The sequence below is a fragment of the Suricata suricatta genome, chromosome 10 (assembly GCF_006229205.1).
Source record: "Suricata suricatta isolate VVHF042 chromosome 10, meerkat_22Aug2017_6uvM2_HiC, whole genome shotgun sequence".
Lineage (NCBI taxonomy): Eukaryota > Metazoa > Chordata > Mammalia > Carnivora > Herpestidae > Suricata > Suricata suricatta.
Window position 1 is genome coordinate 42,034,051 of NC_043709.1, and position 8,144 is coordinate 42,042,194.

At 34.8% G+C, this 8,144-nt stretch overlaps 1 long non-coding RNA gene across 1 annotated transcript; it reads left to right on the plus strand.

Moving 5' to 3' along the window:
- Nucleotides 1-469: 469 nt before the first annotated feature.
- LOC115304817 lies at nucleotides 470-7,704 on the plus strand. Its single transcript, XR_003914621.1, has 3 exons — nucleotides 470-768; nucleotides 1,484-1,718; nucleotides 7,447-7,704. It is a non-coding gene; the product is annotated as an uncharacterized LOC115304817 (long non-coding RNA).
- The last annotated feature ends 440 nt before the right edge of the window (nucleotides 7,705-8,144 follow it).

Here is an 8,144-nt window from a genome sequence, read left to right on the forward strand (position 1 = left end):
TTCTTTTTATCCTTTAATATTACTGCATTCTTAATGAACTATAAAATATAAACTCTGTCTCTTTTGATGTTTTGTCAATTTTTTCCCACTAAAATGAATTTATTTTGACTTAACTTCTTATGATAATATATATTTATAATGGTTCAAAACAACATTTCTGCCTCCTACATTGTGGGTCAGTTTGAGGTTAATATTTTCATTCATTTGAGAAATATTGGCTCGATACACTTATCAATATTAAGGGATTCCTTCTTCAATCAGCTACTTGCCTTGTCTACACATTGTGTTATGTCATTTCAATCTGACTAGTGACTGTCTAAAAATGAAGCAGCTATTAATCATTCACAGTCACCTTCCAAGGGGTGGCAACTGTCACCATTCCCCTAATAGTTCTGGAACATGTGATACTTAATAATGTGACAGAACTTTATTCCAAACAGATTATTTGCTATAAGGAACACTAGTCAGATTCTATAACATCAACATGGAAAATGTTTGTAAGAGCAGAGGGCCTGTGTGTTTTCTAAGGCTCCCCTTTAAAGCTCTTACCAGCTGCTGAGAAAGATTATTAGCCTCATTTTATAGATGTGAAAACTGAAGTTGAGAGGCTGAGAAAATCATTGCCTATCAAAGACAAGTCAATAGTTAGGCACTTCCATCTGACTGATTCTAGGTCAAACTCAAAGGTGATGGGGAGAAGTAAAGTCTCTTAAATAAACAGTCGGATGAGAACCACAACATCAAAAAGTGTCATCTTCACATTTCCAGGTAATAAAAATCATATCAATGCTTTCTCAACTTATCCCTAGTTTTTTAGTGAAAGATTTACTCATGATTCTCAAGCAATTTCAATGAAAGCCCAAATGGTTTGAAAATTTTTATCTCAGCACTAAATAACAAAAGTCCTAAAAACCAATTTTAGAATCAGTTTGGTACAGTAATGGCATCATTATGTTTACAGGCTCATAGGGTCTGAAACTAGGTATTTTTATAGATAGCAATACTTTCACCAATCACATGAAACTAATCATCAGGTGTTAAGTTAATCTGAAACTCATCCAGACATCTGCCATGTAAAAAAGGGAAAAGGCACAAATCAAGGGAAAATTGGGGATGAGTTAGAAACAGATTTATCTTTGAATTGTCTAATTTGGTTGAATTACACCTTAAACATACTTTTCAGCAATGTAGCTTTTTGAAGTGAATTTCCTCTTTGGCCAAGAAGAAATAAATGAGTAGATGAATAAAGAAAAAATGAGGTTCGGGAAATAAATGAAAACTTTCTCATATATCTTCCATCTACCAGCAACTGCATAGTCACTTCTGTAGTTAACTGTTCTCCAAATCCTTAAAACCTTGGCAAGATTTATTGTTAAACACTGAAGATGAAATAAACCTTGACGTTAACGCAAAATATCTTATACTGCAGGTATCAAATTACTGTCATTTAAATAAATTGTAAATCAGCCTTCTTGTTCCTCAGACAGAGATTCTGCTGCTGTAAATCACTAGGATCTTCCTGCTTTTCTACTGAACCAGTGTTGTCATTTATATTCTAACAACGATCATGTGACTCCTCTTCACACTAATAACAAGGAATCACTGCTGCAGAGAAAGTCCTTTGGGGAGCTCTCACTGGCGCAGTATTTCTACTTTTCCTTTCTAAGAACACCTACTGATTCCTCATAGCAGAAGTCAGCAAACATTTCCTTAAACAGGTAGGTAGTGAATATTTTACGATTTTGCCAGCCATAGGGGCTCTGTCACAACTATAAAACTTTACTATTGTTAGCAGGATTGCAGCTACAAACAATAACTAAACAAATGGTGTGGCTGGAATCCAATAAAATTTTATATGCCAAAAACAGCATAGAACTTACCCACTGATGCTGACTTTTGTCATATAGTATAACTACATCATACCTTCTGCTTGGTCAGAGTACCGGGGTGTTTGCCACTATCTCCAAATTATCTGGCTTCCAATAATCTGCCTATGTCCTTTCTGGCCTTTTGGTATGAAATTCTCTTCATATTTATATCCCAGCCATTCTTCAAATCTCATCTCAAATCCACCTCATCAGAGACCTGCAGTGAGTATAATATGTGTATTAGAATATCATCAACTACACATCCATTAGGCAATCTTTTTCTTGATGATATAATAGCATTCATTATTTTTGCACATAGAATACTTTTTTTAAGACTTAAAGAAAAAAACAATGGTCTGAATTTCAAAAATGGGCAAAGGAAGTAAATAGATATTTTTCCAAAGAAGATATACAAATAGCCAACAGATACATGAAAAGGTGCTATCATTAATATACAGGGAAATGCAAATCAAAGCCACAATGAGGTATCACCTCACATCTGTTAGAATGACTATTATCCAAAAGATAAATGAGTGTTGGTGGAGCTTTGGGGTAAAGAGAACCCTTGTGCACCTTTGACAGATATGTAAATTGATGTAGCCATTATGGAAAACCACATGGAGGGTCCGCAAGAAAACAAAACAACCCAAAAACAACAACAATAACAAAAAAAAATCCAAAAAACTCTACCATATGATCCAAAAAAACCCTACCATATGATCCAGTTATCTCACTTCTGTGTATATATCCAAAAAAAATGAAATCACTATCTCAGAGAGATGTCTGCATTATCATGTTCATTACAGCATTATTCACAATAGCCAAGAGGTGGACACAACCAAAGTGCCCATCAACAGATTAATGGAGAAAGACAATGTGTTTTATATATATTATATACGTATATATGCATATGTCTTATATATTATATATAATAAACATACACTTATATTAATATATTTTGTGTTACATATATTACATATAGTATATAATATGTTTAATGAAATATTATTCAGCCATGATAAAAGAAGGCAATTCTGTCTTTTGTGACAACATGGGTGAACCTTGAGAGGATTATTCTAAGTGAAATAAGTCTGATAGAGAAAGGCAAATATTGTATGTTCTCATTTATATGTGAAATCTAAAATAAACTCATAGGAATAGTAAAATGGTGTTTGCGGAGACCAAGGGGGTAGGGGAAATAGGAAGATGTTGGTCAAAAGGATATAAACTTGCAGCCACAGTATAAATACGATCTATGGATCTAACGCACAGCATGGTTACTATAATTAACAGGACTATATTGTATACTTGAAAGCTGTTAAGGGAATACATCTTATAATCACACACACAAAAATCTTAATCATGTGACGGGATCAACGTGTTAACTAATCTTATTATCATAGTCATGTTGCAATATTTACATGTGTCTAATTATTGTATTGTACACTTTAAACTTATATATGTTACATGTAAATAACATCTTGGGGAAGTAAAGAATAATACTTATATGTAAATAAAGCTTGAGGAGGTAAAGAATTAAAAGAAATTCAATTACATGGTATGATTCCTTCATTTGAGAAGGAATAAAACTAGAGAGGCTAAGTAATTTTCCATGATCAAATGAGGAAAAGGCAATAGTAAAGCCCAGCACTCTTAAATCCTACTTTAATGATACTTATTACGGCTGTAAAAATCTTGGTATTACATTAGAATTCCTAAGACGATATAACTCAGCGTTCCATCAAGTAAAAAAGTCCCTCTATCAGTTCACTAGCAATTAATATCAATTTTCAATATTTCCAATCATAGGAAGATGACTACTGACATGCTTCTACTTAAAAATAACTTAGTTATTTTTGTGAGTACATTTCCTATTAAACCAAAATGATATACTTAAATTCTTTGCTAATGTATGCAGAATTGATGAAATGGTGATCTGGTGAGACTCTTTGTTCTTATTAGTAAAAATTGTGAGTAGAAAGTAAAATGAGAAGCTTCATTAATTTCTATGGAGATCTGTCTATAGTTGGGCAGGTCTAACTGTGATTTTGCATATCGAGTAAAACCATTCTCACTGTAATATTTACTTACCTGCTTTTGCTCTATTATTCAGTTTCACAGAATCTTATTTCACTTTTCCATGACAAATATTTATATATTTGAGAAATGCTGTCATGCATACTCTAAGAATATATTTTTCAGATAAAACAGCACCCAAAACACCATTATTTATCCATATGATACCAAGGACACTTCTAACAACTCGCATGAATGCATGTCATTCTTAAAACTTGCCACTGTTGTTTCCACAATGACAAGTGGTCTGGCACAGAATACAGTGAGCCTTTTCTTTTCCATGATTTGTAAACTGGAATTCTCATAATATAGATTGATTATATTAAGGATACACTCTTTTGTGTACTCTATTAGTAGTTTGTATATATTATCTACCCTTTAAGTAGACCTCAGTAAGTTAAAATCAGAAATAGCTCAGTTATATTTCAACAAATTCCCACATAAATGATTTCATCTTATTTCCTGGTCAGTTGTGCATTCAACAGATGCTTGCAATTCATAAGAGAAGGTGGAAGTCTAAGTTGTAGGATTTAACCTCACATGCTGTCACTGGTAATGTCACATGGTTGGAGGTCTTTAGCTTAATTTCCTAAATCAGTGGACTGCTCTTCAATAAAGACAAAAAATATTTAATGAGTATTAAAGTCCCTGGAAAAGACAGTTCAAAAACAAATGTTCTTTTTGAAGGCTTAACAGTATTGTCAAAAACATGACAAGGCATCATGCATTTAGATTTATATTTCATGTGCTTTTGCTAGGATATGCATTCTGTGGAAGGAACTCTAAGAGTGCTTAAGGTCAAAACTGCTCTGTACTCATTTTTACACATGGTCATTGGCTAAATCTCACCATTTGTGATCTAAAGTCCTGAGAACAGTCTCCAAGGCTGATGATCAGCAATGAAAGACAGCTTAAATGTATCAGTTATAATCTCTATCTGAGCTCCATCTAATTTATTACATATAAAGTCAGCATTATTTTTTGTTGTTGTTGAGTTAACTTTAATCTATTTCATCTGTCTAGGATGAAATTAGGTTCTTTTTTATAAATATTATTTTTAAAATAATCATTTTGAGAGACAAAAGGGGAAAATTGTATGTGACAGGCACATGTTTAGGCAAAACCTAAATGATACCAAAAAAACCCCCAAAAAACAAAAAACAAGAAAACCAGAAGAACAAGAGGAAAGTATCTGTTTCTATCAATGCCACAGGACTTTCTCACCAAGCTACTTTGCTGATGATCTGAAAACAAGCATGGAGTTGTCTAAGCCTTCTGAATTATTGTGATGTAGCCTAGAGCTGCCATATCAAGACTCTTATCTTTGGGACAAGCAGATTAAACTCATTTACAAGTGTCAACTATGCCTTTCTAGTCTCATCTTAAGTGCTTCATTAACTTGTTTTGCATAGTAGTGCGTGCCCTCCTATCCCATCCAAGTACTAAGCAGGCCCCACCCTGCTTAGCTTCTGAGGTCAGACAAGATCTGTGCGTTCAGGGTGGTATGGCCCTAGTAATGCCCTCCTATCAATGAGCTGACTCATTGATAAAGGCTTCCAGCATGAACTGAGATTTCAAAATGGGTGTCAGTAAAGCAGTGGCTGTCATTTTCATACAGAAGCATTTCCATAATTTGGAATTCTGGAATTGAATTACCTCAGTTATACTTGAGTCATTTACCTCCTTAAAACAGAGAAGGCAGGCTGGCCTATCCTCACTGTAATGTGAAAGAAGGGGAGAAGAGTGAGATCTTAGAAGAAGGGGCAGGAGGTAATCATGTAAGGGACACTTCTTACTCCATGGTAGCTTAAGAAAATATCCTCATTTTGGGTTTGAGGGACAAAGTTTTACATAGTGTTATATAAATATTGCTTTTTGAAGTGTTATACATTTCAACGGGACAATTGTTTGGACTCCAGAAAAAAAAAGATGTTAATAATCTACATGGATCACAGCACACACACACACACACACACACACACTCACTCACTCCAACTATGGAAACTATAGAGAGACCTATTAATAAAAATGTAAAAAAAAATATTGAAACATAATTCCAAGACCTAATCCTTGTCTTTTTGCTATGTATAAATGCAGTGCTAGTATATTAAACATTTTATAAAATATATATTGCTGGAAGCCATTTCTAAAGTAAGGCAGGTTTACAAGCCAGGACCTCCGCTGTCAGATGGCGACTGGCATCTACACCCACTCAATTTTTGCTTGAGCACCGACCCCCAAGGCACCTGGCTGACTGGTATCAGAGCTTGTGAAGCAAGGTTAGGAGTTTCTTCTTTTGTGATTATAGGAGCAAATATAACATTTCCTGAGAAACCTGTTTTTCTTCCCCTCAAGAAAGCAGGCTATTGACCCCTGCTCACAAAAGAACTCTTGCCTTTGCTATGCCAAAAACATTGCCTTGTATTTGAATGCTAAAGATACCTTCCTTTCCCATGTGATAAGCATCTAGCTACCTACATTAATCTCTATTGATAAAGATTATGCACGAGTCTTCTACCAATCTATGGTCTGGGAAATTTTTACATACCAATAAATTTGTCAATCAGGAATCATTGTCTAAGGCCATTCCCACTCCTGTTTCGTACCCCATACATTGTTTCGATAAATAAAGCTGACTCTCAGGTCAGTGCAGAGATGCCTGCTTGCAGTGCTGAGATCCAGAACTAGAGAGCAGAGATGCCTGCCTGGTGATCAGAAAGAACCTCATGGCTCTCTCATTTCCATCCCCTTTTGCTGATTCTCATCTCTTTTGTGCTGACACGATCCATCCTTCAAGGGAACCCTGGACCCGCTGGAGCTGGACTCCAGCCACACACACACACACACACACACACACACACACACACACATATTGTGCATCTGTGTCTGTGTGTGCATGCATATATGTAGACATAAACACTTTAATGTAACTGAAATAACCTATTATCCTTTCATATTTAAATAAAATTTACTGAAACCCAATGTGTATTGATTCTAAACAACTCTACAAATTCTTTGACATTGTTCTCTTTGCCTTGAATATTGGCTGATCTTAATAACTCATTATGATCAATTTTATGTGTCAACTTGGGCAGGTTATCTGTTCAAACATTAATCTAGGTATTCTGCAAATTAGGTTAAAGACCAAATGTAGTTTACTTTAAGAAAAGGAAATTATCCAAGATAAGCTGGGCAAATCTGACTCAATTTTTTGAGAAGTCTATGAGAACAGCTGCGGCTTCCTGAAGTTCTGCCTGTAGACAATCACTTCAGCAACATCCAAGAGTTTCAGCTTGCTTTTGCTGATGGCCTGCCTTATCATTTCCAAACTTGCCTATCTAGTTCCTAAAATTATGTAAGGCAATTCTGTTCGACAAATCATTTAACATGTATCTCCTACTCTGTTTCTCAGGTTGAACCCTTACTAATACTAAGTAACTGAGCACGATTCTCAAGGTTATGTCCCAAAAGGTGATAAAGCTTCTGTCTGGCTCTCTTTCAGATACTTGCCGTAAAAACCAATGATGTTGCTTGATGAAATCCAGGTAACTGCTGTATTCCGCCCCACAGTACCCGATGAGAGTCAGGTGGCAGACATCCTCTTCTAGACATTTAAGGGAGAAAGCCTTTGAAATGATTCTAGACCTAGCACTCACTGACCACAATCGCATGAGAAATTAAGAACAAGAACAACACAGTCAAGCCCAGTCAACCTCCAGAAGTGCGAAAGATAACAATAAATGAATGTTGTTGTTTTACACTACTGTCTGGGAAGGCTATGTATACAGCATAGATAATAATTACAGACCTTGGTAACTACAAAGTTGGTTTGTATTGTGTTAAAACTCTAAATTAGAACATTTTCTTTTTTTCTTTTTTTTTCTGAAATTTTATTTTATTTTTTTTACTTTATAAAGTTTCATATTTTTTAATATACGTAATTATTTTCCATCATTTACAATACAGTAGTTACAATGACACTCCAAACTGAAAAGCAAAGTAAAAAATCAAAACACCAACTTCTGTTTCATGTAATTAGACTTATACAGAAATTAGAAGGTTAAGTAACAACTAGTTAATCACCTAATTTCACAGCTATCTGAAGGGGCAATCGTTATATAGCAGCTTATCTATGATACATTCAAGATACATGATACAATTTACTTACTTGCCCATAAGCTAAAACACAGCCTGCTTAAT